At 45.6% G+C, this 25964-nt stretch overlaps 1 protein-coding gene across 3 annotated transcripts in view; it reads left to right on the forward strand.

The window, feature by feature from the left end:
* Positions 1–25964, forward strand: part of ATP8A2 (ATPase phospholipid transporting 8A2) — a 518682-nt gene that overhangs the window by 441017 nt on the left and 51701 nt on the right. The gene's annotated exons all lie outside the window — the stretch shown is intronic.

Below are 25964 nucleotides of genomic sequence, written 5' to 3' on the forward strand. Positions count from 1 at the left end.
TTACTCACCTATGTAATCTTGTACTGGCATGAAAGAGTTAAGCCTAAAAGCCAAAAATATGCTGCTTTGACTGATGGCCTGTTGTATTGTGGAACAATGCAATATTTGTAGTTTGGAGTATAGTTTTTGGTGTTTATTTGTTCAAATATGTATAAAAGCAAGAAGTATATTCAAATATATTTCTAAAGTAGAAGTGAAGTAATGTATGGCAGTAGGGAATCTTTTCCTTCTATGCTTAATTTCTTAGACTTCTGAAATGTAAAAACAGTGACTCCCCTGTTTTGTTAAGTTTGGAGAGTAGGAATTAACTGCATTTAATTGTAGGAAGTAAGAATTAGCTGCATTTTCTGAGTTTCAGAATAGAACAGGAACATCCTGGCATGGTGATGGCCTGTATCAGATGTATAAATGAACGAGGTAGAACTCTATCACGTGGCCAAGAACTTCTCCAGATCTAAAATTCTGCAAATGGATCCATCATCCTAACCAATAACACACAATTTGTAAAATTCTCTGTGGTCAGTTTGTTAGGCATGTTAAGAGTTTCTGTTCTAAACCTTCGGAATTTTTTTCTAGCATTCAGAATTTGGACATCCGACTGAGCCTGACCTGGGCCCCATGGGATTTTGGAGGAGGTAGAATAAAAGGACGATTTTGCAAGAAGTACGATTAATCTTATCATGGCAACATTGTTTGAGGCATTAACAGTGGCTCATGACAGGATGATGAGATCTTTAGATCCTGAAGTTTCAGTGAACCACAAATAGAAGGAAATAAGTTGACAAGTATCACATTATGGAATTGCAACTATTCCCAGAGAGGATAGAAAGGAACATGTGTTTCCAGTCAGTGGGCAGGGCAGTTGGTTTCCTGTAGGCAGCTGCCTGCTCCTTCCATGAAGGCCACCAAGTGCTCACAAGTTATAAATAAGCAGTTGCTGGAGCCCCGTCAGAGAGCATTAAGTAGAAAGGCTAGAGACTCCCCACGTTCTTTTTTGGCCTACTGTTAGAATCAGTGTGCCACATCTAATATGCCTGCCTGTGTCCAGCGATCCCTCACAGGGGTGTGGTTTCCCAAAAAAGGGGGGGAGGTTTGGTGGCTACACACATTTGTTGCCCATGTGTTCACATGTCAGGCAACTGCCAGCTAGCCACGCTTTCCGCCCGTGACATGCGCTGGTTCTAATCCCTGTAGCCCGATTCCCATAATTGTACCCAGAGCCTTGCCTGCCAGAAAGCCCAGGGAGCACCTCCCTTTATGGGGAACCAGTCTTGGACTCTGGGCTGTGCTGGTCCAGATCTGAAGTGGCATCTCTCTCCCCTTGTCCTTACCAACTTGCAGGGAAAAGCACAGGAAGGGTTCAACAGACCCAGCCTCAGCTGGCCTGTTGACTTTAGAAGGCAAGGGAACAACCTAGAAACACGCACCTTGGTAGGAACGCAGTAAAAAGCAATGCCCTTCCTCGCATCAGAAAAGGCTTGGCAGTTACCGTATTTGGCTGAACGACATAGTAAAGTTTTCCCAGAACCAGACCCACCACTGTAGCCCCGCCAAGAGCAGCAACAATACACCTGCCATTTCACAAAGTCTTCAAAAACAGTGTTTTATTAAAGTCTTTTATTTCACTTTCAGTGAACGTTTATCGTGTTTGCCTACTGCAGACCAGCCTTCACTAGGCACTGAGGTCAGGAAGGGGGAGCCACGGTCTGCGGCCCCCGCGGCCTGATCTAAGCACTAAAAAGCACGATATGTGCAATGCATGAATCTTCTGCTTTTTACCATTACCTTTTTCATAGGAAAAGTCACTCTTAATGTTGAAGTCCACCCAGATAACATGTATTCTAGAAAAGTGACTGAGGCTAAAATTCTATGATCAAGTCCAAATTCCATACTACCCCCCACTTACATTGCAGCGTGGGATAAAGCTACCTCCAGCCTTCATGTTTCTTCTGGAAAGTGGGGATGATGTGAAGTCCCCATGTGCCTAGAAGTTACAAAATAATGGACATGGAGTCCTGGGCAGTATTCTTATTAAAAGTGCTGCCCACCTCCAGGGTAGGGGTATGGTACGGTGGCTTTGATCTTTATGTTTCTGTAGATGGAAGATTGAGCAATTTCAATCCTTTCTGGCCTTATTTTTCTAAGAATATCATTGAGATAGATTATATAATTCTAGCATTATCTGTGAAGTTGTTCTCTGGCTGCAAAAAACATTACAGAAAATGATAATAGAATGACAGTGTCTGGCTTTTTAATTGGTGGATTGGGGGCATATGAAAGGTAATCCTTTTCCAGTTGTTGACATCAACAGGGAAAACAAATGCTACCTAGTAAGCTGCCCTTCATCTTACCTTACCCTGTCTTTGCAGGAATCAGATGACAATGTTGATAATGGGTTGATAATGTCCCAGGGTGTACATCCCAAAAAACCTTTCCTTCTCTTCCTTCCTAGCTGTGTGCCATGCCTCTGCCTTCCACAGCACAGTAATTGAAGGCTTGATAAGAGAAACTGAACTGTGAGCAGAAGACCAGCTATTAATATCTGTGTTCATTTCCCAGGGCTGCTGTAACAAAGTACCCCAGATGCAGGGTGGCTTACACAACAGAATTATTGTCACACAGCTCTGGAGGCTTGAAGTCTGAGGTCAAGGTGTTGGCAGATCTGGTTCTTCCCAAGGCTGGTGGGGGAGCTTCCAGTCCACGCCTGTGTGTCCTGGCGTCAGATGGTCTCTGACCACCTTCGGCCTCCCTTCACCAGTAGAAGAATCCCCTAGTCACGTGGCTCTGTCCCGTGTTATGTCCATGTCCACATTTTCTCCCTTGTCTAACACCAGTCTTCTTGGATTAGGGACCGATCCTACTCCAATATGATTTCATCTTAACTAATTCCATCTGCAATGACTGTTTCCAAATAAGGTCACTTTCTGACATACTGTGTGTTAGGACTTCAACATCACGATTTGGGAGGGTCACAGTTCAACTCATACCATGTATATATCTTAATTTGATTTTTTTTGTTGAAGTGTTTTTGGTTCCTACTATATGTAATTATAAGAACCAAGCAGATAAGAGATTAGATTATGCTTTTTTTGATAAATGGTATCATCCTATTTCACAGAAGAATCATCCCCCAGCTAGGTTTGGGAAGTCACAAAAGGACTTTCACATGCTTGCTTGTGTTTAATGAATTTGCCCTCAAAGAATTAGTAAAGGAAACAAGACTATAGTACAAGATGTTCTGTGCAATGAACGATGTACTGAGAACAAAGTGTCTCAACCTGTAAAAGGACATAGTCAACTTTGGGGTGGGGACCAAGGAAACTGAGGCTTCTGAAAAGTAATCGTGGGTCCCCCCTGCAAGATCCTGAGGAAAAGTAGAGATTCTTCCAACTATTTAAGGATGGGAAAGCATTTCAGTGGGAGAGAACATGGTCTAGGACCAGAGAGAATGAAGACAAGGCGGGCAGGGAGTGGCTCGTGGCAAGAGGAATGAATGGACACACAAGAGAAAAAAAATAGGCAATCAAGTGTTCACGCTGAAATGGTAGCTTTGGACAAGAAGAGAAATACCATGGCCTGAGATTAATATGAAAATAATTAATATGGGTGTGATTGTAGGAACATTTATAAAGATAAAAAAGGTTTAGAGCTGAAGATTTCAGGCCAAAGTTCTCAATTGTTCTGGAAGTTTCCATGGTTAAGTCATCTTTCTTCAGTGTTAATCTGAGTGTGTCATTTTGCTGCTTAAAACCACATAGTAGCTTCAAGTTGACATTTTGATACAGTCCAGGATTCTTGACAAGATTTAACGGCCCTCTGTAATCTCCCTCTTCTTATCAGCTGTCTCTTGCCCTCGGCCCCCCATATTAGTTCCTGCAATGTTCTGGGCTCTCTCCAGCTTCTGGGGCTTTGCCCGGTGCCTGGGAGGGTCTTCTGCTCCTTCCAGTCACATGCCTTCTCCTCTGCTACCTGACCAACTCCTACTCATCTTCTAGCTTCTGCTGCAAGAGTGACTTATCCAGGGGGTTATTTCCTGCTTGTTCCCCACTCATCCCCCCAAGTGCCATCAACTCCCAGAGCATCCTGTTGTCCACCTTGTCACTTCATGGCACTTACTGCTCACTTAATGCCTTTGTTTCCCACTGGACAGGAGGCTCTGGTGGGCACGGACTGTGTCTCTCTTACAGTCCACCGCCTCCCTAGCATGTGATACGTGTCTGGCATATAGTATGTGTTCCGTGGATGTTTGGCTACGTGAATGAATGAGAAACATGTAACTGACGGATCCTGTCTCAAATATAAACTTAAAGTTCAGATATAAAAATCTTTATTACAGTCACAAAAGAAGTTAAATCTTAAATTAATGCAGAGCTAATATAGTTTGTATTTAGTCAACTCTCAGGAATGTTTGAAAGAATGAACTAATGAACTGAAAAATGACTTGGCGGTAACTTCCCTTGACTCAGGAAAGCCACAGAAGAGCCCCTGGAGCAGCAGGTGACCTGCTTTCCCTGGGTGCTCCTGGGCTCTGCTCTCTTTTCCCGCTCTCCTTTGTGTGCTTATTTTGTATTTCCTTTTCCTCTTGCCCCTCTCCTTTCTTTCTTCTTCCGTTCCCTGTGAATCATACACAACGTGCTCTAACACAGGTGCATAAGGGCTGGTTCGGTGGCGGGCTCCCTACCCCCACAGCCACCATATTAACACCTCCTGTGCTACTCAGCACCCTGGGAAAAGCATTTAATGAAAAAGTCATCACCTTTATTGAGTGAAACTTAATGACTCCTTCATTTCAGAAGTGAGTAAGTGTTTTTTCTCTTATTAGTCAGGTTTGACTCTTTGGAGGCCCTGATTCATTCTTAAGTCCCCAAATAGGCAGACAGTTGTCTGCGTCAGCATCCTAAACTTTGTTGTCATGCCAGTCCGGGTTTCTCCAGTGGTGGGGCTGCTCTGGGGCCAGAAGAATTGGAAAAGAAATGCTCCGATGCTGCAGTGGGTGAGCTCAGGTTGAGAAATACGCGTCCTGGTGCTTGACTGAGTAAAAGGTTTGAATATTCATAAGGTCTTATCTAAGCCACTCACTGGTTTAGTTCTCCACATTAAAGTAAAGATATGTAAATCCTCTGAGGCTCATGTGTATCCAGGCAGAATCAGTGCGAGCCTTTCAAGAACTGGCACACGGAATTTGTAGCCGCTTTCTGTGGTTCACTCATGTCACCGTGCTTTTCTTCCCCGTGCTGCTGTCCATCACGGCCTATGGCAGAAGCCCAGATAAAACTGTGATCACTTCAGCTCCAAAACCATATTTGCTGTAGCATTATGTGCATACAATTTATCTCTTTTTGCCTCAAATATTGTACATTGAAGAAGACGCCCCTGGAAGCAGAACACCCACATATGGTATCACCGCGTTCATTTTTCTCATGTTTGGGCTTCAATCATGGTGCTTTTAATATTCATGAAGTTTGAAAAAGTAAACATCCTAGACTATTTCCTCTGAGTTGGAAATGTTATGGTTTCAAACCCCAGAGAAAACAATGGGTAAGTTCTACAAACCCACATTTTCTCTGTGTCCGTTGGAAAGTAGCTCCAGCTTGACAGAAGTAATATCCCCCTTGACACTCCTGGGCTCCCAGAGCAGATGGCTGGGGGCCCTTTTTAAGGAAGAGGCCACGAGTCAGCAGACGTGTATATTTAAAGACTCCCTTTGGGATAATAGATACTAGAATTCTTTCGGTTGGTTCAAAATTGTATCATATCTGTCACTGGAGAATTATTTTTTCTGTTTACTTCCCTGGGTTCAAATGAAAATTGTTGACAGTTTCAGACTGGTCCCCTTACTTTACATTAAGCCTGTATTGATATTAACTTATCTAAAATTAACTCAACCAATCCCTTAAGTATTTTAAGGACTATAGAGCAAGAGCTCCCCTCAAATTTGAAAGCCAACCCTTTAAAGAAAAAGAAAGTGGTCATTCTGAATGATTAAACTGATCTTCAAAAGTGTTGTTTCAGTAATAGAACATAGTTCTAGGTGTCCTATGATGGGGTCAACCCCTACAGATCACCCACTTTGCTGACTCTCTGTCAGTCACATCGCCCACAGTGACATTCTCAAGTTTGCCAGTTCTCTCCTGTCACCCTCCCTTACTCACCCCCTCCTGCCCTCAGAGGGGCTGGTCCATGTCCCATGCTTCTGATGGAGCTGTCTCTCACACCTTCGTCTCATGTTTCTCTTTCTCAGAACTCACCTGCATCATTTTATTTGTCTTCTCTTTCTTGCTCAGGAACTATGTCATTTCTCCACGTGCTCAAGTCTAACTACGTCTTCCCTAGATCACATTTATCTCTATAAGTGACTCAAACGCCATTAATAACCTCTTGCATTCCTACCACTTCCCACTAAGGATGCTGAAAAGACAAATATTTGGGTCCATAGCCTCGTAAGTGGCCAGTGAGCCCTTGGGGAAGTTGGCCAGGGGCTTCTAGCTCGAGAGGAGCTGGCTGGAGCCACCTTCCCTTCCTTCCTTGAAGGCAGATATAATGCCACAGCAGCTGTTTGGGGCCTACGAGGCCACAAGAAAGAGGAAAGAAAGCCCTCACTGAGGGCGGTGCTGAAGGACTGACGGATCCTGGGTACTTGGTAGCACAGAGAAGCAAATACCTACCTCCAGAATTATTTGGGGAGAAAAGTCAGCAAACACAGACAATCACAACCTAACTGGTACTCTCCTGTGCCCAAAACAGAACAAATATAAAAACCTTGCCTAATCCAGGGACTCCTGATATGTTTTTAATTCTCTATCTTCATTTCCTAACACAAGCTCCCAGACGCCTTCCCTGTCCCTGCTTTTTCCCCCTTAAATTACCCTTCGCCCTGTTTCTCTCTCAAGCTTGTTGAAAGAGTAACTTTCGCTTAACACGCACTTGCCCTTCAGCGCCCTGGCATTCCTCTGGTCCCGGCATTCGGCCGAAGCCCACGCCACCTCATTCTCCCGCAGGGCACAAATGTCTTTCCCATCTCAGGGATATGGTCTTGGCCTCCCTCTTCCTCAGCCTCTATGCAGCATCTGGTGTCTTCCCCCACCACGCGGAAGTTCTCTCGTGCCCCTGGCTCTCCGGCGACCCCCCCACCCCGTCTCACTCTGCTGCTTGTCCTTCTTTGTCCCTGAAGGGCTCCCGCAGGTTCTGCTCACTTTTCTCTCCCCACTTTCTCCCTGGCTAACCTCATCTGCTCCACACCCAGCCGCAAATATTATTTCTACGTGAGTATTCCCCAGATCTGTTCCACGCTGGCCCAACGTCGAAGGCGGTCTGTGTTTCCAACCGCTGATGATAGATCTCTACCTCAACTTATCCCTGAATCCTCCCACCCTCTTCCCTCCAATTCTGTATTCAAGCATCCAGTCTTGTCCATTGCCCATCAGTGAATTTGCACACCTTTCCTGGACTTCTGACCTCCATCTTCCCCCGTGGTGACGGCCCTTTAGTGTCGGCTGTCTCGTTGGCTTCCTACCCAGCCTGTCCCTGTGCAGGCCGCCACCGTGGCGCCTTGCTCTCCCTGACTCCCAGGCCCAGTCCGTCACAAGTCCCTGCTGGCAAGGAAGCGAGCCCTGTTGGTCTCAGGGTCTGGCGCTCCAGGGCCTGGACTGGCAGGTGGGCAGATGAGGAGGTGGGCTCAGGTTTCTCCGCATGCTTGGGGGGCAGGAAGAGCAAGGTGCACGATCTGCTCAAAATGCCAAAACCAAACTGAGGTACAATCAGGGAAGAATCTTGAAGCCCTGGGCCACCCCACAGGAGAAGATACTCGACAAGAAGTGCTGAGTCGTATCCAGGAAAAGGCAGAGCCAGAATCTCAGGTTTACAATAAACTTCCCTACAAAAGGCGACATGACAAGACTTCATTCCCCTGAAGCCGGAAAAAAAAGTCACACTGCCGTGCATTGGCTCGGTGGCTGCACGGACATTGTGCGTAGAGTGCGCACCTCAGAGGGGCCGGCACGGGGGAGGCCGCAGGCGCAGGCCTTGGGAAGAGCCCCTTCCCCACCCTGGGGACTGCCCGCAGGAGAAATGCCACCTGCCCGGGGATTCCCTGGTGCCTGTTTTGTTGCAGCTTCCCGCAAGAAAGAAACCTTCTCATCACTGGAGTAATCGCTGCTCCTTCCCCACAAAGGAAAATAAACAAAACCCTGTCCCTTTGGGTGGGCCCTGAGCGTCAGCTGGGGCTGCCCCCGCAAAGATCAAGCCTGGACGCTCACGCCTTGTGGCCACGGGCATCAAAGGCTGCAGGCTTTCTTTCCGCCTAATTTTAATTTCTTTCCACCTAATTTTAATATGCTTGTGAGCCTTGGGAGGCTTAATTAAAACTGCAGGGGAGCCAAAGCAAGCATATAAAGGAACAGTTCTGATGCTTCCGAACCCAAGCAAACAGAATCTGGATTATTCAATCAGGTATGCTTATGGGATTTGTCTCGGGTGTTTTGATTGCTCAAGACCTGCTGGGGAAGTCAGTCAAGGGGTTTAGACCTGAAAGGAACCATATTTAATGCCCCCAAATTTCACGTTTCGTCTTATTTGGGCTTCCCCTTCCCTGGACGTTATTGTGAGCTGCCCATGACCTTGTCCTCCGACTTCTGTTGACTCAGCGTCTCCTTCCGCTGATAACGGGATTACACAGCAGGGCCAACCCAGGTTTTCTGCCCGGTTTGGCAGGCATGTGCTTGGATTCCTTTCCTACTTTTCACTGGTGTCTTTGCTTTAATAAGATGTAGGGTTGCCTGAGAGGCAGGGTAGCACAACCATCCAGAGCCCAGGACCTCCCAGCTAGACCACTTCTTGTCTATTTGACCTTAGACAAGTCACCTAACCTCTTTATACCTTGTTATATATCATCTGCAAAAGGGAGATGAGGGTGGTGGAGACTGTGCCAACATCATAGGGTTTACTGTACTAATTCAACAGAAGGATTCATGTTCAAGGACTCAGCACAAACTCTGGCTCAGTAAATGGCAACAATCATGATGATTGTCCCAGGACATAGGTAGGCATATCCCCATAGCTGCAGCCAGCGGACCAGGGAAGACTGAGGGTTATGTACCAAGGCACTCCCAAAGGCATGGAGTGGACCAGCTTCTGTGCCGTGAGCAAGCCCAGGCCAAGGTCTCCGCACACGTAGCTGAGGTCAGTGGAGCGTCTGTCACGTGGCCCGCCTTCCCAGCAGGTACTTTAAGTGACAAGGACTACTGCAGGAAGTCCGGCTGGAGCCAGTTTGTCAGTACATTTTGGGACTCTTGCTCTGAAGATAGCATTCAGAGTCAGGTCTCCAGGAGAATTTACCACCAGGGCCATGGCCGTAGCATTAAAGGCGAGCAACCATACAGCAACAATCAGGTGGTCTGGCTGATGGTGAGCCCACTGATTGTAGTCCCCTCACAGAGTGCATACTTCTAGCTATTCAGCTCAAAATAGACCCATGTGCAGAGAGCCTGACATTGTATCTACCTGCTAGAAAGCCTCCCAAGAGGAAAGGTTTACGTGATGCCAATTAAAGAATCCTTAAGTGCCCAGACAAAAATACTTAGTGTCAGTTGCTAAAGATTTACAAACAGGTGTTAGCCTGGCTGGTGCTCATGTGCTGGGCCTCAACTTCCTTTCCAGATGTTTATACCTGAACAAAGCAGGAATATAGAATGTGTGGTATATATACTATGCTGTGTAGAAATAGTTTCTCCTTTGTCTCGAGTAAATCCACTAGGAAGTGGCTGCCTGTTGCAGATCAGTGACTGTGGATTCCGGGACGTGGAGAACATATACTTCCTGTTAGGAGGCTTGCAGCCTAGTGAAGAAGATGAGTGAATACACAGGCATAACACTAAGCATAATGCGCATGTCTTGACAAGGCACAGCGGAAGGAGCATGTGCTCTGAGGTCCATGGACCAGGAGCAGGTGGTGGCTCTTAACCTCTAGCCAGCAGTGTGACTGCAGGAAGAGCGTGTGACCTCTCTGAACCAAACTTTCCACCTCAGTAAAATGGAGGATGAGGATCATCTGTGTGTATTAAATGAGGGGAAGACAAGTGGCTAGAACGGTGCCTGGCAGAGGGTCGTCATGCAAACAACGGTAGCAATAGACTTGTTCCTGTTACAGAGACCCGTGAGGAAGAATCTAATTCTGCCTGGAGAGGCTGAGGAGGTGATATTTGGACTGAATCTTGAAGGCGGAAGAGAAATTCTGAAAGTAGAGACAATGGCAGAATGGGGCACTGAGCAGAGAACAAGATGGGCTGAGGTTCTGGAGAAATGCAGACAGTCCTGCATGTTGGCGTTCAGCGCTCTAGTGAGAGAAGGCAGGGTTTTGAATAATAGACACCAGCCAGACCATGTACTGTCTCAAATACCAATGCCAGAGAGTTAGATGCTGCCGAATTTTGCAATGAACAAACATTCTAGTGCCAAGTACTAAAGTCCTTTTCTGTGTTAGTGGGCAAACCAGCAACTGCCCTGCAAGATAATACAGCCCCAGATGGGTAAACTCCAGCCCAAGGAGATGGTTCCTTAGTCATTAAACTCACCATATTAACTTCCGGTGAGTTGTGCAAGCTTCCTACCTGCAGGACGTCTCATTTGATGTTTCATGGTAGATTTTGTGGCCTTAGTTTTCGTTTCATCCTCACTCACTAGTTATTCTACCTTGTGTGCGTTTGGAAGAAAGCAACACCTCAAACAAAATAAAGGGCCTCCACTGATAATCAAACTTGAATGAGTTTCGTCCCTTTCCCTAGATGGGCAGTTGTTTGGGTAGAAATGGAAATAAGGCTCACTATTATTACACTGTAATTCACCAGTATACAATGATTCATTTTTAATTTGGGTCATAGCAGTCTCCCCAAATAACTCAAGCATTGTGTTAAAAACAGCACACTATATTTTAACTTTTTCTGATAGGTAATAGGCCTGAGTCCAAAAAAAGGTAACATGGGATGTTTGTTTGAGGCTGAAGCTATGGATTTCATGAAATTTTGTGTGTAACCCACAAAAGAGTAAGACTCTTACCAACTTTAGAAGGACCATCCTCACTCCAAACATTGCAAAAGTGCATGTTAACATCAACCCTAGGAATTTGGAGTATGTGATGGACCCACACACCCAGAGCTCTGTAATCTGAACTGCTGCTGTCGACCCCAAATCCCTCAAAATACTCAACACACATTTATTTTGGATGAGGTCTAAACAGGTGTTTCCTCTGTGTTGCAAATGGTTTAAGCTAGAGCCTCACTTATGTCCGGCACGTTCAGCTGGAAAACACAGGGCCAGCTGATGCTCTGTGAGCATGTTTGCTCATCTGTGCCGACGGTGACAGCCAATACTTGCCGATTCCCACGTTGGTCAGCACTGGACGTAGAACAGATGTTGGGGATTATAGGGAAGGATTCAGGGAGGCTTTGGGCCCGAGCATCTGCGGAAGTAATTCATTGTGGGGACGCAGACGGGCCCTGCTGATGAAATGAGCCTCTGTGGGCTTGCATATCAGGGCTCAAAACAAATGTTTTCCTGGTGTCCTTTAATTAAAGGAAAAATAGTAAATCATCATCTTTAAGTCAAGCTGAATGGAGAAGAAGTCCTAATCCCATAAATTTCCATTTAAATTCTAATCTATGAATTAATTAGTGGGGACATGACACTGAAGCATTAGAGGAGAATCCTCTGATTGAGTCCTGGTGAGTCGGTGCAAAACAGTTTGCAGAGCCCTGGATGGTCGGCAACCCCCTTCCGCACTAACGCCGTCCAGGATGATTCCTTTAACTGCTGGGTTCCATTTACCCTGATAGAATGCAAAGCTATTTCTCCTTGGCCATTTCTGGCCACCTTGGAGTTTCTTTGTCTAACCGGCCCACCGTTGGTACTGTCTGACCCTCAGCCCACTGTCGTGGATACCGTGAATCAGATGGAGGTCCAAAGCCGTGGAGTGCCTCAGCGCTTAGCAGTTGTGTTGTCTGCTCAGTGGACCAAGTGTGATCCTCAGCTCTTACTGTAGTGCCGCTTTGTGGAAAGCTAACGAGAAGGCACCTTCCTTTTTTTCTTAAGTGTTTTCAGGTAGTACTTTATAGGTTTAATGAACCTCAGTTTGATACTTCTCAGAGTAATCCAGTTGTTTTGGTTGGTACCTTTCAATAAGTGCTATTGGTTTAAAAATACGATTATTTTTTAAAAACACAAGAAAAGGGATATGATTGGAATTCTCTTGGCCAGTAAGGGTCATCTAAGAAAAATTTAGAAATAAGGGGAAGTATTTAAAGAGGCATCCCAAGAGGAATAGAATTCAGACTTTTCCAGGTCAGTAGAAGGAACTACCAGCAAAGATTTAAGCTCAACTGTGACAGCTTTAGAGTTTATTTGAATTTTATGTTTTTGTTCTTTCCAAGAATATAGCATATCTGTTGCTTTTTCTGGGGGTAAACATATAAGCATTTCTGGTAAGGAGATAGCAAGCAGTTAATATGGAAAACAAAGGAATTCATAATAGCTTACTAATAAATGTTTTTAAAGGAGAAACAAATAAAAGACGTAAATTGTATCACAATTTACATGCCATAGTGAGAGAGCAAGTTAAAAATATGAGGGAAAACAAAATAGATCCTCACAATAAATCTTCTGCAATTCAAAATCTCAAAGGCATTAGAAATTGTTCAATCAGCTAGGAGTTTTCTGTTTTTAAATAGCTACTGAAAGTAACCTCATTGATTTTGTTTCTGCAAAAATGGGGAAAAGACTATTCATTTATTTACTTCTCCACTGAAAACATCTTCACTTCTCCAAAGTTCAGAAAAATACTAAAATACAATGCCATAAAAGCAAAAGAAATCCCCCAGAGCCTTCAACAATATTAAGGGGAAAAAGGACATAAGAAAAGAAGGTCTGGATTATTTTCTGAAGAGCATATGATAAGAAATATTATTCACATGGTAACCCAATTTTAACACAGGAGAATGCCACAAATGTAGCAGGCTCTCTATAGAAGGACCAGTCAAAAGTATTCATGTTTGCATGTAGCTAAGGATTTTTAAGTTAGGGACGCTGTATTGAAGACATAAATTGAAATTGAAATATATGGGAAAGAGAAATGGAGCCGAAATGTTTCTATTACGATGTGATGAAAAAAAGTTGGATCTGTTTTATGTAAATTTTCAACAGTGACCTGGTAAAGAAAGTCAAAAATACATTGATTAAATTTACAGAGCCCAGAAAGGTGAAGACCCAGGAGGTTGGATGTAAAAAAATACAGATGGACTGAGAGAGATGAGAGGCAATGGACAGACTTTTACAACATGCTGTTCAGCTTGGAAATACACAAGCGAATACGATGGGGAATACCAGCCGAAAGACAGAGAGCTGCTTTAAAGAAAAAGTTAATAAAATGTTGAGTCTGAAAAGTTATACAGACCAAAGCCAGGAAATTACAAAGTCATGGGTCCCGCAGTAACTGTAAATTAACCCCACTGCACATATGTAGTATTGCATATGACTGTATATGGTGTTAACTTTCACGCCTGAACATGCATGCGCGTGTATGTGTTTCATCTGAATTACAGTCGTAATGGGAACAAAGGCACAAACAGGGCACGTGATGGATTGCCTGGTCCTTTCACAAGCCACTCAGGAGCCTTCAAACCCAAGCTGCTCACGGGCCCTGGAAGCGAGCGAAAGAGGAGACTGACTCCGATTCAAAGCCCAGTCGTTCACCAAGGGCACTAGGAAGATACGTACGTGTCTTAATTGTACAGAAGATCTGAGGTCCTGGGTGCGTGGAAGGAAGTCAACAGTATATTCCCGAGGCAATGCATTGGATTCAAATACGGCCCTGGTCTAGTTTTACCTTTCCTTTTGCTTGCCTCCTGCAAGGATGCCTCCACATCCCTCTAACATATGCCTTTTACCCCAATTGTTTGCCTGGTTGCCACCTATTTTCCTCTCTATCCCCCTTTCTCTCATTGGACTCATAACAGGAGCTAAAATACAGTATTGTCCTTTGAAAGCATCTCATCTCCTGTGCTGGTTGGCTTTTGCTTACAAAAAATAGTTTTTCAGTCAACGTACATGGTATATATTGCACTGCACCTCTCACTTCAGGCCTGGGACCAGGATGGAGGCGCCCACACACCTTGCTGAACACCATCCAGGCCTCTTCCCTTCTAGTTCACGCGTCTGCTTACAGCATCTTCAACCCTTGCCGTAGCCACAAACTGAGGCCTCACTCCTGACTTTTGCTACATCATTGGGGATTTTTCTACCTACATGGACAATTCCTCTGTTATTATGTCTTAACCCTCTGACCTCCTCAGCACTTGTGAGGTCCTTCTCAGCAGCCACCTCCCTATTATTACTCAGCAAAGCTACCCCTGCACTGCCTGCTCCTTGCAATCTGCATCTTCTGCAAGATCTTAGCATCCCATCTCGTTGGCTCACAGCCTGTACTACCACATCTCATGCCCATGCAGTTGCTCCTCGACTTCACTGTTATTACCAATCCATCAGCCTTGTAGTTCACGTCCAGTAAATACAGCATGAATATACCCCACCATTCTCCCTGCTTTTGTCTTCCTTCTTTCTGACTGGGTTCCAGAGTGGTTCCTTTGTTCTCTTCCTTAAATCTCTTACCCTCTTGGGTTCAGATATTTCTATCTTGTCACCCCACACCATCTGCTTGCTTAACTCTGTGCTCTTAGGCTGTTCCCCATTTTTTTGGAGAAAGGCAGATGATTTGTATCTTCATCAAATTCATTAGCAGGTGGGCTCTCCCTGGTATTTTCAGGTCTGTTTATCTGACCCATGCTCTAAGCGGCATTTCCAAAGGCTTTTACTCCTCCGTAGCTCCAGACCTCTTTGTTCTGAACATGTGGCCTCACCTCCTGCCCTACTTGAGGGCACTTCCCGTCACTTTCTCCTTGCCACCCAGAAATCTCTTCAAACCGCCAGCTACTCACGCTGCCCTTCCTCCCATCTCTGAGTTAACAACCAGCCCTTGAATGTCCAAAGTCATGTCCTCCGACTGGCCTCGGTGTCACCCCTTCTCACGTGCTCTGGGACCGCCCATCAGCAGTTCCCCTCTTGGTTTTTTTACATTTCAAGGTTCCGTGTCCACTCCCGTCTCATCTCCTCGCCATGTCGTCATTCAGGCGGAGCCCCACTGGGTGCCCTCCCTGCGCACACTCACTCATCTGCTGCTGTCCCCCTCCTTTGCCCTGTCTGCCCTACGGATCCCTCGCCCTGGAAGAGCAGCTCCGTCCTGGACCCTCCTCCTCCCTAATGGAGGCTTCATGGGGTCCTGGCTCCTTTTTGTTTCCCCACCTCCTGATACAAGATCGCACAGATTCCAGTCTCCAGCCTCTTCGTACTGCGTGGGCCCTTCTTTGTGATCTTCTGTATTTCCAAGGCTCATGGTCACTGGGGTACACCTGACCCCACATGCTCAGGGCCGCCCGCCTCCTGTGAGATTGCTCAGGCTCTGGGGCTGGACGGCTGGGCCCACACACCTGCCTCTGCCTTGTGCCAGCCGTGTGACCCTGGCCAAGTGACTTGACCTTTCCTGCCTGAGTTAACGTCATCTGTGAGTCAGGAATTACAGGAGCGCCTACCGCTCAGGGTTGCTGGGAGGATGGAATGAGCTCATCTGTGGGAAAGGCTGAGGGCGCTGCCTGGCACGCAGAGAGGGGAGTCACGCCCCTCTCCTCCTGGCCATGGCCACCCTCATCATCTCCAAGCCCACATCTCCTCAGCCTGTCTCCAGAGCCAGAACTCTGTGAAGGCTGGGGTCCCATGGCCTCAGACCCTCAGCCCCCTCCCCTCCACCTCCAGCACCTGCTCTCACGGGGCTCCATGCTTCCCCTGCTCTGGTGGCCCCCGATTCTGCCCATCTCCGATCCCTCCTATAAGCTGGTGCCCTGATTAACAATCCCCGTTCCAAATGACCTTTGTGGCTTTCAGTCATCTCCTGAATGAAATCTGAACCCCAGGGTCTGCCATTCCCGTCTTCTGTCTCAGGGCTGTCCCCCAACACATGCTCTAACCCCAAGTACATTTTTCTCCTGCAGAGTCAACCCGCATCGCTCCCAACCTGGGCCTTTGCTCCCACTCCCCTCGTGGCTGGAGGGCTTCTCATTACCCACCCCTAGAAGGGATCTCAGTGAACCCCACACACGTGTCTCTCTTACACAGCTTATGCTAGTCTGCTGGGCCTTAGCAGCAGACTAGCTACACCGAGCACTACTACCTGCCGGAGGACAGGACTGCTCGTAATGTTCCCACATGGCCCCAGCGGCCCCACTCTGTGAGCTGGACCTTTGTGAGTTCATGACCGCCCTTTAACCCAGCACCTCACACAGCTGCACCCGTGGCCTAAGAATGGGATTTTTTTTTAACATTGTGACACACAAAGAGACAAAGGACATGGAATTCAATACCCAGCCTTCTCAACTATTAGCACGTTCCTTGTTTCATCTCTTTTTGAAAAGAAAGGAAATGTTCACCATATGGTTGAATCCGCCTAGTTGCCCTCCAATTCTCATTCTCCTTGAGACAGAAATACTCTCATCACTGTTTACTGTTTTCATGTATTTATTATGAATGCATAAACTTATAGAAATATAAATAGACTGTGGATTTTTGCAGGGTTTTGAAACTTTATATAGGTTGTATCATATATACCCTTCTCCTCAACACTGGGCTGTCTGGGGTTTTTTTCCAAATTGTGCTTGAGGCTTATCCATAGTGATATAATTGTAGTTCATTCATTTTAATGCTGTTTGCAGTTACATAAATATGCCAAAATTTACTTATTCTCCTATTGATAAACATTTGAGTTTCCAAATTATTTTTGCAATTATCAAAACTGCTACAACAAGCATTCCTGTACATATCTGTGGACGTGTATGAGTTTCCATGGAATACATAACCAGGGATAGAATGTGCACTAAAAATCTCTATCTGTGGCTTTTCTTTAAACTTTATGGTGTCATTTAGTGCAAAAGTTTTCCATTTTTATGCAGCCAAACTAATCTCCTCTCCTTCATGGTTTCTGCTGTTTTATATCAAATTTTCTAAAACTTAACCGAGGTCATAAAGATACTCTCCCACAGTTTCTTCTACAAGTTGTAAAATTTTGCTATTCGCCTTGAGGTCTTTGATCTTACCTGGAAGTGATGTAAGCCTGCGGCGTGAGGCAGGGTATAACTGGGTGTTTTGCACCTGGAAAAGCAGGGCCATGCAGTGATGAGGCTCCATGCGTGGGAGCTCGGCTACTGGGTTTCTAGCACTGTCACATGGCATTCTGCATGTCCAGGCTCAGTCTCTGGTGCTGCGTCCGAGGGCCCAGGTCACAGCCAGGTGGGGGACTACTACTAGCTGCACTCTCCTAGCCACACTTAGAGGAGCACGAGCATTTACCTCCAGGAAAATGGGTTTGAACCTAGAGAGCAGCTGAGATGATCCATGACCACTGCACGGGACCCTTTATCTCTCTGGGGAGTCTCATAATAGTAAGAACGACAGTACAATTAAGTCTAAGTGGCTACAAGCTGGAAATCTCGAGAATTGCGAGGCTATCAAATGGAGGCCTCTTCTCCAACTCAAATTACTTTCCTTTTATAAAAATTACTATTTTCTAATCCATCGATGTCCTCTAGGATGTTTTTGCTCCACAGGTCCCAATCTTACTAAGAGTTGTCTCACAGAGGAATAATGAGGAATCATGAAAGCCAATCCAGTCCTGCAGCCTGTTTGGATTCTGGGCCATCTATTAATGGCTGTGTGCCATGTTGTTTGTTAGCTGAGCACCAACATGGCAGCTTTTGCTGGGTTGAGTAAGGATACATGACTGCTTGTTAACGTAACTGCTCGGGGGAATGACGACCTTCCCATGAAATAGTTATTAATTCATCATTTAAAAATGTTACCTTTAAAGCAGAACAGAAAAAGATAAGGATCAGAAATACAGCAAACGAATTCATCTATGTACAGTAAAGTCAGAGTAGGATTTCTGGGTTAAAAATGGAAACTGGATTGTACAAATTTAAAGGCTTGCAATTTGTTTAAATAAAAGTTACTGAAATGCTAGCAAATCATAATAAAGAATATCCTAGTAAATTATGAGCAGACAGTAAAGCCATTGCCTGTTAAGCATATGATCTCATACCACGGGTAGGCCTGGGCTTTGGAGTCAGAGAGACGTGAGTTCAAATCCCTTACCGTGTGACCTCGAATTGGCCACCTAACCACAGAGCCTCGGTTACTTCAACTATAAAATGGGAACAATTAGTATCTCTCTTGTAGGGCTTGGAAAGAATATATGTGGGAACACTCAGAGAAAGAGGTTTGGCAGAAGACAGTAGAAGCCGAAACAAAGACCTATTTCTCATCATGCCTGAGGCCAATGGTGTCATCAATGAAAACAGGAAATGCTATGGAAGTGGTGGGAAGAAGTGAGGGTTGGTTTTAGACTAATAAACATACTTTTTTATAACTTGGAATCCTGTTGGCAGGAGTTTGGAGTCATTGCAGGCTGAGCGGCAAGCCCTTCTGTGCACCCAGCGGTGTATGTTGGCAATGAGTAAGGTGTCTAAGCACATGCACTCATCCTGTCAATACGTGTCAGTGCCTGGACATGGAGCCTCGGAAGCGCGTGCCTCCTTCATCTTCTTGTGTCCTCTAAGTAACTGAGAGGTTGACACATGAGTGCTCGGAACCCTCTGGAGAACGGAAGGCAAGATGGGTTGTTGCTGTGAAGTTTTTAGTTTCATGAAAGACATGAATCAACTTTAAAAGTAGAAAGCGTTATTTTAATTTCTTAATTTGGTCCTTGGGATGGCAATTTTGCAGTATTCATGTGGTTATCATAAAAACTTTATTAAGTCAAGTCTTTTCTCCCTGAGAACGTATTTCTACTAAAAAAAAAGAAGTCTGAACTTTAGTGTGGAGGAGCAGGAAAAACATAGCGGCCAGAGTGAAAGAGGGCGCGAGCCAGATCTGCAGAAGGAATCCCAGGGGGACTACAAGCTGCTGCTAAATTTCAGTTGCAGTTGTCAGAGTTAAAGAAAACATTGGAGACTATGTCTCATCGAGGGGTCCCCAGATTGTTCTGCTCCAGGAAGGCCCGCTGAGGGATGGATCTCCGCCAGCTGGCAAAGGCTCAGACGCCCCGGTACCATGCACTGGCCACTGAGCTCATTTGCTCCATCTAAGTCATTTTACAGTCAGAGCTCTTGCAGGAGCAGCTCTGTACAGATGTCTGGGGGTTGGGAGAGTAAGGCAGATACTAAGGAAGGGAAAAGGATATGCTTTTTTTTGAAGGTGTAGCCCAGAGCTTCTTGGGAGTTTGGGTAAAATGGAATGTGTATGAACCCAGCTCCCTGGGCTCAGCAGCCCTGTGATGTAGGTGCCACTGCTGTCAAGATTCTGCAGAGAGGGAAACTGAGGCACAGAGCAGTTTATGAACCCACCTATCTGCAGGAGGAGCATCAGAGCTGGTCCCATGGTGTCCCCACAGCCCTCCCCATGCTGGACAACTGCCCCGTGGCATGGGAGACAGTGACTACACATGTGTCTTCAGTCAGTGTTGCTTTTTCTCGTCCTGAAAGTAGAAGAGTATCCATATTGCCTGTTTTTAAATTACACAGTACCAGTTTTAAACCTGCCCCATTCTTACCTGGAAATAAAAGCCTTATGTCCTAGAGCTTCAATAGTTGATGTCCTTGCTTTAATTTCCTGTCCCAGGCATTGTGCAGAATGGTAAGAATTGTCTTTTTATCCAAAAAACTGCTTCAGGAAATGAGTGCAAAGCAGGGTCAGGGATCATCCTGGTGATAAAATATAGCTGTTTGTTTAGACTAACCATTTGGTCTCTAAAAGGAGGTGCTACAGGGAAAAAGGAGAAATCAACATGACCTGTAAAGGAACTAAATCAAGGGACATAAGACTTCACCTTTGTCTCTAATAAGTAGACAAAGTACAGTGACCACACTTTACCTCTTCACAGCCTGTTGAGGGTATACTGGGCTAAGTTTGCTCATCACTGGCTGGGGAGTAAACAAGAGCTTAAATGTTGCCACCAGTTAAAAAAATATCGCCACGTTCTACCTGCCCTGAAATAAGAGGGCAAGTCTGTGTTTGCTTCAGGATTTTCTTTCTGGAGCTTTTAGCTTTGTCTGAGCTGCCCTGCCAGTCAGTGGAGAAGGGCCCCCACTCCTGTGGCTTCAGTTCTAAGTAGCTCCTGTGATGGTGATGTTGGCCAGAGTAGCCCCCACATGCACAACAATTACCACAGTGAGCCACAGGAATGGCTAAAACAAAAAAATCCTGACAATACCAAATGTTGGCAAGGCTACGGAGCAACTGGAATGCTCACACATTCGCTGTATTCATACAACCGCTTTGGAGAACTCTTTGGCAATTTCTTATAATCACATACTTCCCGTATGACAGAGTAGCCCCACTCCCAGATGTTTACCCAAAAGAAATGGAAATGTATGTATACAAAAAAGACTAGTATACATGTGCATAGCCTTATTCTTAATAATAGGCCCAAACTGGAAATCAGCCAAATATTCAAAGGAGACTGGATAAACAAACTGTGATATATTCACACAATGAAATACTATTCAAAAACTTAAAAAGAGTAGACCCATGCAACAACATGGATGAATCTCAAAGATATTATGTTGGACAAAAAAGCCAGACTTGCAAAAAAAATGGAATATCTGTCTTTTTGTCGATATGAAATTCTAGAAGAGGCAAAATTTAGCCCTAGTAACAAATTGGGATTGCATATTGCGAGTAGAGATTGCCCAAAAAGGGCACAAGAGGACTGTAGGATGATGGAAATATCTTAATACTTATTTTGGGTGATAGCTACAGAGATACATAGACAGTTGTCAAGACTCTTGGAACAAAATACTTAAGCTTTGTGCAATTTAATGTATGTCGCGTGCCCTGTCCTCGCCGGCAAGAACAGCATGCAACAACAGCAGGATTCTTCTGCAGAAAGCTTTATTCTTCAGCTCTTTGTGAAACAAATGAGTTGGGCAGGACCCAGAGGGGAAGGAGAGGCTTGCTTATATAGTTCTCATGCTCTGACCTGGTTGGTGCGGCTCCATATGCCTTATTAGCATAACCATTTGGTGGGTCTCATTGGTCCTTATGCCAAGGCGCAATTAGCATGTAGTTTAGTGGTGTGGGATGATTTGTCATTAGGAAGTTCGGGGCCTTCCGGCTGCCCTGCATGGGGCGCTATTTTCTGAGCACGGCTGCCAACAAATGTATTGAAATTATAACCCCCCAAAAAACATCGCCTCACCTTCCTGCAGGGTGAGCATGCTTCTTAAGCCCCTAAGAGGATGTTTTTGAAAAAACCCTTATCATGTGAAGCACTACCACAGTTTCAAAATAGCATCCATTGATAAAGCTACCTTATGCTTTGGTGACAAAACATATCAGTTAAGCCCACTATCAGGAGAGCATTTAGTGTACATTTTGGTTTTTTTTTTTAATGACACTACATTTGTAGGAATTATCTTTTTAGGTGCTTGCTTAATCTCTCCCACCTTCAGGAACAGGTAACAGGGAGACAGAGATGGCAAATTTTTGTGCTTACCGTTTCCTGGTGGTTCAAATCCCCTTTTACTCAAGTGGACCAGGTGCCGCAGTGGGTTGGCATTTAAATGTCAGGATTGGGTGTGTGGCGCTAGGTTTTGAGTTATCAGAGGCATGTAGGTGCTTCTGGGATCACTTGGCTGTTTTTCTAAAAATTCATTTGCATTCATTCCCACAGGGCTTCTGACATGAGTCTGTAGGGTAATCTTCAGAGGATGGTCCAGATAGGCAACTGAGATTCTTTCCCTTTGCGGTAAATCTGAGCTTAAAATTGGCACCAGGCTACCGGCATTTTGTATGGGGGAAGAGTGGGCATGAATGATTATAGGAAATGAACTTGATTTCAGCCTGGAATTTGCTTCCTCCATCCTGTGGCAAGCGAATGCGGTCTCACTAAGTACTTTCTCTGGACATAGTATTTGCTTTTCTGCTGCTTTACAGTCAGCACCAATCTGTCGTCTTGCATCCTCTGAGAATTCCCTGCAGATGGTGGATTTATGCAGCACACCTGCCTGTCGGCCAAGGCTTGTGGGGCCAGGGGGGAGTCCTAAACATGTAAACTGTTGCACAGCTACCAGAGAAAATAGTGTCAGAATTTACACTGCCACACTTCCGAAAACGGCTCGCAGTAAAGAGAGAAGAGGATTTACCTTCTCACGGGCATGTTCACAGAAAACAGGGTTTTCAGAAAGCCAAACCTCACAAACAAAACTGGGACTGCCTTGGTCTTTGAAAGAAAACAAATTTTAGGGGAGAAAGGTGAGGGTTGGCAAGAGCCAGGGAGGAGAAGGCGGTAGGATCCCTGTGTTTCTTTTTGTTTTTATAACATTACAAGTTCTCTAGATTTCCTTTTGCGTACATTTTGCATTCGGTGCCTAGTGTGTCTGGTATTAAATGGAAGGCAAACCTGTGCCTTCGGTGTCGTGCTTTCTAAACTTAGTGGTGAGCTTTCCTGCCCAGGGAGAGGCAGGTAGGAAGCAGGTAGCTCCTCATCCCTCACGTTCAGGGGAAGGAGTAAGGTTTGGGACCAGCCACCCTTGGCTTATATCTTGATGACCCTGCTCTCTGGCTTCAGGTCCCTGGGAGAAGTTGCAGGCTTAATTTTTCTTCTGTAAAATGGGGACAGTGAGGATTAAATGAAATGATCTATGGGAAATCCTGGCATACGGTGACATACAAAGAAATCTTAGTCTCCTCCTTGCTGCCGCCTTCTCCGTCTCGATCACATTGTTTCCGAATCATCCCTCCCTGGGGAACACAAATTGACCTTGCCTGGCTCTAATTTACAGTAGCCTCCTTTTTAAAACCTTTTCTTATCTGTCATCACACTCATGGGAGGCTGGTCCTGGGCATTGTGGATATGTGTGTGCGATTAGTAGCTTGCCAAATCTAACCAAAATACTAACCCCTGATCACAGATTTGTGGGTGTCCAGCTGGTACTGTGCAGCTCCTACAATCAGACAAGCCTCCACCCCTGTCTGGGCTCTCACCAGTTTGTGTCCTAATGTGTCAGGTAGTCTCACCCACCTGAGCTCTGCACTCCCGGACCGCACTGAGTTTCTGTTTCGTGATTGGCACTTACGTGGTTAATAGTCATCGCCAGCTAAAAGTTGTTAACTGAGGGGTGCATTCTCCCCAGTGGGACTTGTTAGCACATCAAAAGGATGTTTTTAAAACCCTACTCTGCAGTATACGTGGGGTGGGGTGGGGTGGGGTGGGGTGGGGTGGGGGAGAGGGCTATTTGTCACCTAGCCCAGCACAATAAACATATCTTTTTGTTATGCTAAGAGAACAAGAACAATCTAACTAAATTTAAATAACAACAGCCTGTGGGCCCTAGCAAAGATTTCAGGGGGGTTTTGGGCCTCAATCTGTGAAAATCTGGAGGTTGGCAACCTTTCTGGAGGCACCTTTAAAACAACCTACACACATGATGTCTTAAAGTTTTGAAAACCAACAACAAAGCATCAATGCTTCCAAATTTCCATATGAATCTCCATTAATTTGGAAGGGGGCTTCATATTTCCAATAGGGCAGCCCAAAGTTTGTTTTTCTTATTTCCCTCTACAGTCAATGTTCTTAGCGAATTTCACATTCTATTTTAAATAGTACATTACTGTTGTACTAAAGTGTTATTTTTACATGGCTGTATTCATTGGTAAGTACGCCTAACAGATGATCTGGGACATATCTGCACACGTACGGCTTGAACAGGTCTACCGTCTGTGGTCCAAGCACCACCTTAGGCATTTGCAATAGGAGCAAAATTCAGGGCACCGGCGACTGGGGCTCCTGCCCGTTGTGGCGGCCAGAGGATTGGAGGTGGATGGCTGGACGTGCAGAAGGGAGCTGGCTAATCCACCCTCCCTCCTGTGGTTTGCCTTGGGGGGCTCAGGTTAAGTTTTTCTTTTTCATGTAAGTAATACATGTTTTCTGTAGAAGAAACAGGAAGTAGAGATAGCCAGAGAGATACAAAAATAAAACTCAGCAGTTGTATGACATACCTTTCCACGCATTGCTTCTGAGCATAGAAGCATGCACATATGTAAATGGCCTGGTGGTCTCAAGCCGATCAAAGACCCCTCCGCTGTTTTTGAAGTTCTAGAATGTGTTTTCAAAGGTGCAGAAATCCCAAAATAGGACTTTACAGAAATTATAGACATTGACATATATATAATGTTTAACACATACAGATGCAATGACCTGTGGGTGGGTGCATCAGGAGACAACATCTCAGGTTTAATTTTGAGACCTGGGCCACTATTGTTTCCACACGCCCCACTGCCATGGTCGGTGCCCTATAAGATGTCATCTTGAAACACCTATTTTTCATTAGCAACAAAACATGACATCTCTTGATGTCGGTAAATATCATTCTGTTATGACTTTAATTGCTGCTTAGAAGGCTACTGTATATATTATATAGGCATGCAGTATATTTACTATATATAACAATACATGCTGCAAGCCCTCTTCTTGGACATTTCTTACTTTCTTTGGAAGTACAGCTCTATGTGAATATTCTTGTACTTGTTTCTTTACACATTTTCTCATTTCCTTAGGATGAATTCTGAGATGTAATCCATGGGGCAAAATGTGCTTACATATTTTTAAGGTTTTAAGTTGTTCTTTCAGAAAGCTAGTACTCTGATTTTTAGGAAAGGAAGGCAAGTCCTCCCGTGCCAGGGGTGGAGTTCAGCTTTACCCCAAACCTCACTGCTCCTGGGCTTCAGTGTCATCAGGCCCTGAGTACCACCGACAGGGCCATGTGGGGGAGTTCAAGGGCAAGCCCCCTCTTAATTAGGCTGGGCTTGGCCACGGGTGCAGGGATGGAGGTGTGCTCAGGAAAAGCCGCCAGGACAGGCTTCTCTCCCAGCGTGTCCCAGCTCAGACGGATTTCAGTGGATCAACAAGGGCTACAGGGGAAGATGGAACCGAAGAGTCGAAGCTTGGCTGCCAGGCTGGGGCCGGGGTGAACCAGCGTCACCCCGTGCACAATGACCAGAGCTGCTCTGTGCCACCAACCCCGTTGGTGCTCAGCCTTGCACGGCCCCAGAGGCCAGCGTGCCTCGGCCCCCTCCGGAAGCCTCACCCTGCTGTGTGATGACTTTCAGCAAGGCGGACCTATTCTAGTGGAATCAAACGGTGAGCGTCCCAGCAAGGCAGAACGGTGCCTGGGAAGGGCACCATCACACTTTAACTTGAGTCTCTCTTCCAAGAAGCAACCCCTCTCCAGCCGGTTTGCCAGTTGCCAGCCAGGTCCAGGCTCCTGCACTTGCTCGTTCAAAACCGAAATGTAAGACTCTACTCTTCAGCCCCCAGAGCTGTTCAGAGCAGACTCTTCGCTCCCTTTGTACCAGTTCTGAGTTCTCTTTCTACTCCTGGCCTAACTGACATCACCTTGGCCCTGAAACTCTATTCCTTGAAGATTTTCTACCTGTTTCCTCCCAAACTCTGTGGTTCAGCATGCCAGGAACAATCAAGTCTCTTCAAAGGCTGTGCCCCGCATCCCATTCCACTTGATTGCTCTCTCTGCTTCTCCAGCTGTTGGCGTCTTGTTTCTGGGCATATCCCATATTCTATCTTTAAGAAGTCTTCCCAGCCTTCTAATGCTCCTCTGAAACCCCACAGATGTGGTCATGACTCTATCACATTGCACAGGATGATGGAGATCACCCTACACGTATGTGTGTGTGTACTACACAATTTTAAGTTCCTTGACGGTAAGGACTGTCACATACTCCTGGGCTCCTGCTGGGTGCTGAGACTCACTGTGCCTTGCACAAATACTGATTCCGTGAATGAATGAGCAGGAAGGAACGGGCAC

This window comes from Manis javanica, chromosome 1 (genome assembly GCF_040802235.1).
Source record: "Manis javanica isolate MJ-LG chromosome 1, MJ_LKY, whole genome shotgun sequence".
Taxonomy (NCBI): domain Eukaryota; kingdom Metazoa; phylum Chordata; class Mammalia; order Pholidota; family Manidae; genus Manis; species Manis javanica.